Source organism: Dermacentor andersoni, chromosome 5 (genome assembly GCF_023375885.2).
Source record: "Dermacentor andersoni chromosome 5, qqDerAnde1_hic_scaffold, whole genome shotgun sequence".
Lineage (NCBI taxonomy): Eukaryota > Metazoa > Arthropoda > Arachnida > Ixodida > Ixodidae > Dermacentor > Dermacentor andersoni.
In genome coordinates this window covers 199704821-199711506 of record NC_092818.1, presented here as the reverse complement: position 1 = coordinate 199711506, position 6686 = coordinate 199704821, and the positions used below count along the sequence as shown (strand labels likewise).

Here is a 6686-nt window from a genome sequence, read left to right as displayed (position 1 = left end):
GCGGCGTCATATACAGGGTTTTTCACGGAACTCGAGCCAAAGTTCAAAAATATAAAAATGCCACGTAGCTGGTCGAACCAAGGTAATGTTGTCTGCCGTCGCTTGGGGATACTCAATGTATTTTTTTGCATTCTGCCTAATTAGATCATTATTCCTAATGCATGGATTGAAACAACTTTATTTTAAATCCGGCACAGTTTGACGACCCGGGCTCAGGTCTCCCATGAGGGGACTTCGACGCCTTGCCTCATCGCCGCCTCTCGGGCCTGCTGGACAGCCCACTCTTGCGTCTTGCGTCTGCAGAGCGGCGGCCCACTTCGACGCAAGAGCCTCCGGAGCTACTGTCATTGTAGCTGATATAACACGACACTCCCACAACATGTGTGAGAGCATCGTTCTAGTTTCCTGACATAATTTGCAAAGGTCACTTGGGTATTGCGCGGGGAAAATGTGCCGCAGTCACACCGGACTGGGGAAGGTTTGTGTCTGCAGTTGTCGCCAGACGACTGCCTGGCGACGTTTCAGTTTTGGGTGAGGTGGGGGCAGTAACCGCCTGCCTAGCTAATAGTGCTTGGTGATGTCATTGTACCTGACCAAGCGTTCTCGCGTGTTTTGAACCAGGAGTTCCGAACTCGAAGAGGCGGTCTCCGATTCTGCGTGGCGGGTCAGTTCTCGCGCAGAGCGGTGTGCTACCTCGTTCAAGTTAGGGGGGCCATCGTCGGTGGTGGTGGCGACGTGCGCTGGAAACCACATGATCGAAGTGCTACCGAAGTGCTGTCGACCAGCTTTCCTTAGGACCTGGAGAGCTTCGGAGGAAATCCGCCCCCGCGCGTAGTTGAGAACTACGGATGGTGAGTCGCTAAGAGCTACCTCGCAGAGGGGGTCGTAAGCGCCAGCGCAATCGCTACCCCTTCCGCTGTTTAGGGGTATTCCGTTGCGAGACCACATGCGTACGTAAGCCGGGACTTAACGTCTACGACTACCGCCTGAACCGGTGTTCTCGTGTGTGTTCTGCCGCGTCTACGAAGTGCGAATAAAGGGAAAATCAGACATCCACCCTTTCGTAGCAATTGCTACAAAGGAAACCCATACGGGTTCCTCAAAGGAAAGCCTCATAGTTGAAGAAAAATTCGTCCTGGTCCGGGACTCGAACCCGGGACCACCGCCTTTCCGGGGCAGCCGCTCTACCATCTGAGCTAACCAGGCGGCTAGCAGATGGCAGGGCGAAGTCGAATTTGTCGACAACACGAAGCAAAGGCAAGAGTTTGACGTAGTAGTTTGACGAAGTGCGTAGTCCTCTTTCCACCCAAGGAGCGCAGCAGTGACTTAGCACAGGCCTGGCGTCGGCCCCGATTATATTCGGGGTGCATGCTTCGAGGGATAGGGGCGACAATCAGCGTGTCGCTGAGGTCGGGTGGAATTACGTGTTTCTGACCGTGTTGGACGTGGTAGTTGAAGCCCAGTTTCTGCAGGATGTGCCGGCCCATGGCTATCAGGGACACGCGTTCCAGTTGAGAGGCTCTTTGCGCAACCACGATTTCCTCAAGTGTGTTGTATACCCCAAGCTGTAGCAGACGAGCAGTGCTTGTGGACTCCGGTAGGCCAAGGGCGATCTTGTAAGTCTTCCGTATAAGGGTCTTGATCTTCTCCCTTTCAGTGACATTCCAGTTGTGGAAGGCAGCCACATAAGTAATGTCACTGATTGCGAAAGAGCGTATGAGGCGCATGACGCTGTCCTCCTTCATGCCCGTGTGCTTGTTTGTAATGCGTTTGATCAGGCGGGTAGCCGCTGTAACCTTACCTTCGATTTTGCGGATAGCTTCTATGTTTGACCCGTTGGCTGTTATGTGCATGCCGAGGATGCGTATCTTCGGGACTCGGGGAATACAGGAACCGTCTTGCGTATAGAGGATTATTTCGTCACATTGGCGCGATTCGCCTGTAGGCTTGGGCCGGTGGCGCGGGTGGTAGAGTATTCCTAATTATTTCTAATTAATGAACTTCTTAATTACTATAACTATATGAAAAGTGTCGAGAGAATTGTAGAGCAACGTGAAAAATTCCCGATACAGCTTTCTGTTGTTCAGTATGTGCTACATAAAAGTGTTTTTCCGAGCGCGGAAGAAGCCCGCGAGTACAGTGAAGTTAGGAGGCCAAAAGAAGCATATACAGTGCTAAAAAGCGGGCACGTCCTGTGCTACCGGGGCTTAGCAGAGAGACGAGAACTAGGAGTCGGATTCCTAATTAATAAGAACATAGCTGGTAACATACAGGAATTCTATAGCATTAACGAGAGGGTGGCATGTCTTGTTGTGAAACTTAATAAGAGGTACAAAATGAAGGTTGTACAGGTCTACGCCCCTACATCTAGTCATGATGACCAGGAAGTCGAAAGCTTCTATGAAGACGTGGAATCGGCGATGCGTAAAGTCAAAACAAAATACAGTATACTGATGGGCGATTTCAATGCCAGGGTAGGTAAGAAGCAGGCCGGAGACAAGTCAGTGGGGGAATATGGCATAGGCTCTAGGAATAGCAGAGGAGAGTTATTAGTAGACTTTGCAGAACAGAATAATATGCGCATAATGAATACCTTTTTTCGCAAGCGGGTTAGCCGAAAGTGGACGTGGAGGAGCCCGAATGGTGAGACTAGAAATGAAATCGACTTCATACTCTGCGCGAACCCTGGCATCATACAAGATGTAGACGTGCTCGGCGAGGTGCGCTGCAGTGACCATAGGATGGTAAGAACTCGAATTAGCCTTGACTTGAGGAGGGAACGGAAGAAACTGGTACATAAGAAACCAATCAATGAGTTAGCGGTAAGAGGGAAACTAGAGGAATTCCGGATCAAGCTACAGAACAGGTATTCGGCTTTAACCCAGGAAGAGGACCATATTGTTGAAGCAATGAACGACAATCTTATGGGCATCATTAAGGAGTGCGCAATAGAAGTCGGTGGTAACGCCGTTAAACAGGAAACCAGTAAGCTTTCGCAGGAGACGAAAGATCTGATCAAGAAATGCCATTGTATGAAAGCCTCTAACCCTACAGCTAGAATTGAACTGGCAGAACTTTCTAAGTTAATCAACAAGCGTAAGACAGCGGACATAAGGAACTATAATATGGATAGAATTGAACAGGCTCTCAGCAACGGAGGAAGCCTAAAAGCAGTAAAGAAGAAACTAGGAATAGGCAAAAATCAGATGTGTGCGTTAAGAGACAAAGCCGGCAATATCGTTACTAATATGGATGAGATAGTTCAAGTGGCTGAAGAGTTTTATAGAGATTTATACAGTACCAGCAACACCCACGACGATAAGGTGAGAGAGAATAGTCTAGAGGAACTTGAAATCGCACAAGTAACACCGGAAGAGGTAAAGAACGCCTTGGAAGCTATGCAAAGGGGGAAGGCAGCTGGGGAGGATCAGGTAACAACAGATTTGTTGAAGGATGGTGGGAACACTGTCCTAGAAAGATTGGCCGCCCTACATACACAATGCCTCATGACCTCGAACGTACCGGAATCTTGGAAGAACGCTAACATAATCCTAATCCATAAGAAAGGGGACGCCAAAGACTTGAAAAATTATAGACCGACCGGCTTACTGTCCGTTGCCTACAGAGTATTTACTAAGGTAATCGCAAATAGAATCAGGAATACCTTAGACTTCTGCCAACCAAAGGACCAGGCAGGATTCCGTAAAGGCTACTCAACAATAGACCATATTCACACTATCAATCAGGTGATAGAGAAATGTGCGGAATATAACCAACTCTTATATATAGCCTTCATTGATTACGAAAAAGCATTTGATTCAGTCGAAACCTCAGCAGTCATGCAGGCACTACGGAATCAGGGTGTAGATGAGCCATATGTAAAGGTACTGGAAGCTATCTATAGCGGTTCCACAGCCACCGTAATCCTCCACAAAGAAAGCAACAAAATCCCAATAAAGAAAGGCGTCAGACAGGGAGATACGATATCTCCAATGCTATTCACAGCATGTTTACAGGAGGTATTCAGAGACCTGGAGTGGGAAGAATTGGGGATGTAATGTTTAACAGTAATGTTAGTAAGTTAATGTTAGTAAGTTAATTAAGTAATGTTAATGTAAGTAAGAAAGTAATGTTTAACAGTCTCGGAAGAGAACAGCAGTTTACGATAGGTAGCGAGGCACTGGAAGTGGTAAGGGAATACATCTACTTAGGGCAGGTAGTGACCACGGATCCGGATCACGAGACTGAAATAACCAGAAGAATAAGAATGAGCTGGGGTGCGTTTGGCAGGCATTCTCAAATCATGAACAGCAGGTTGCCACTATCCCTCAAAAGGAAAGTGTATAACAGTTGTGTCTTACCAGTACTCACCTACGGGGCAGAAACCTGGAGGCTTACGAAAAGGGTTCTGCTGAAATTGAGGACGACGCAACGAGCTATGGAAAGAAGAATGATAGGTGTAACGTTAAGGGATAAGAAAAGAGCAGATTGGGTGAGGGAACAAACGCGGGTAAATGACATCTTAGTTGAAATCAAGAAAAAGAAAGGGGCATGGGCCGGACATGTAATGAGGAGGGAAGGTAACCGATGGTCACGGACTGGATTCCAAGGGAAGGGAAGCGTAGTAGGGGGCGGCAGAAAGTTAGGTGGGCGGATGACATTAAGTCGTTTGCAGGGACAACATGGCCACCAATAGTACATGACCGGGGTAGTTGGAGAAGTATAGGAGAGGCCCTTGCCCTGCAGTGGGCGTAACTAGGCTGATGATGAATTTCTCCAATAGCACTGCTAGACTCGCCTCACTAGATAACGTTCTAACATTAAACGTTGCCAGGTTCATGTTCCAATGGCGGCCTGATTGATTGATTGATTGATTGATTGATTGATTGATTGATTGATTGATTGATTGATTGATTGATTGATTGCAGGAAGTTAAATTCCATCACTAAGATCAGCTGTAACCGATACCCAACATTGAGGAACGAATCGAATGAGTTAGCGCTGCTAAATACATTTCAACTATAGCTATCACGCCGGGATACTGGCAAGTTCTCCTTTCAGAAAGTGCCAGCCGATATGCCGCATTTATCTCACCTGCAGGCACTTTTCGCCCTCTCGCCCTCAGTTTCAGGCTGAAGAACGCGCCGTTTAGCTTCTCTAAGTTAATGTATATTGTCCTAAAAGGTTTGCAGGAGTTCGCCTTGCCATATCTTGATGATGTAGCATTTTTTTCGGACAGCTGGGAACAACACATATCGCACCTCAAACAGGTGTTCTCACGGTTGAGGGAAGCAGGCTTAACGATGAAAGCAGAGAAGTGTAGATTTGGTTGTTCACAGGTTACTTATCTGGGCCATGTTGTCGGCCAGGGCACGAGACGGCCGGCCGAACGAAAATAGTTACGATTGGAGAATTTTCACAGCCGCGCACGAAAACAGACATTCGTTCATTTTTGGGACTTCTACGGTACTATCAACGGTATATTCCGAATTACTCGCAAATAGCAAGTCCTTTAAGGGATGCCCTCCGAAAGGGAGCACCGAATAGCGTGCACTGGGATAAGGACCAGGAGAACGTTTTCCAAAGTTTGAAAACGCTTTTGGTATCTCGTCCTGCACTTCGCGCAAGAGACTACACAAAGGAAGTCATAGTTCAGTGCGACGCAAGCGACAGGGATATGGACGTGGTACTTAGGTCGGCGCCGATAATGAGGAACATCCTATCTTCTGTGCCAGCTGTAAACTAACTCTAAGAGAGGAAGCCTACAGCGCTTCAGAGAAGGAATGTGCTTGTTTAGTTTGGGCAGCCCAGAAGTTGTCATGTTACTTGTACGGAGCGAGGTTCATCTTCGAGACCGACCACTGTCCTCTGACGTGGCTCAATCAAATGTCACATAAAAATGGCCGCTTGCTCCGATGGAGCCTCACTCTCCAAGAGTACAACTTCTCCGTTAGATATAAGAAGGGAAAGCTGCATAGCAATGCGGATGGTTTGAGCAGGCTAATTTGAATTCTGCGTTTATGGATGCCACCTAATTTTTGGGGTTGTTATTAATTTTGTTAAGCAAAGAAGATCTCCTCTCCTTTAGAAGAACGCGATGATTACCAAATTTGTCAGCACAAAATTCCGCCAAAATTGGCGTAGCGAAATGCGGCACTTTTTTTTATTTTATTTTTATTCCTGCACTTATGTTTTCTTTGAAGCCTAGCGGGTCTGAAGTGAGATCCAAGATACACCACCTCGGTACAGAGCCGTGTTGTGGGGTTCGTTTTGCAGTTGCCTGTCCTTGTTGGATGTTTTGGGCTGGTGTCATCATTTCACAGCTGGTCGCTGCAAGCCAAGGCATCCCCCCTTGCCACCAGTCATTATCTTCCTGCCCAGCACCCGCCGTAGTTGCTCAGTGGCTATAGTGTTAGGCTGCTGAGCACAAGGTCGCGGGATCGAATCCCGGCCACGGCGGCCGCATTTCGATGGGGGCGAAATGCGAAAACACCCGTGTACTTCGATTTAGGTGCACGTTAAAGAACCCCAGGTGGTCGAAATTTCCGGAGTCCTCCACTACGGCGTGCCTCATAATCAGAAAGTGGTTTTGGCACGTAAAACCCCATAATTTAATTTTAATATTTTTTTCCTGCCCAGCGGTTGTCAGCACTGGCCAGTCGAGATTTTCCGGGCCATGGAGGAAC

The 6686-nt window shown here is 47.7% G+C and overlaps 1 non-coding gene across 1 annotated transcript; it reads right to left on the bottom strand.

Moving 5' to 3' along the window:
- Positions 1-1131: 1131 nt before the first annotated feature.
- On the bottom strand, positions 1132-1206 carry TRNAS-GGA (transfer RNA serine (anticodon GGA)). Its single transcript has one exon. It is a non-coding gene; the product is annotated as a tRNA-Ser (tRNA).
- Between the last annotated feature and the right edge of the window lie 5480 nt (positions 1207-6686).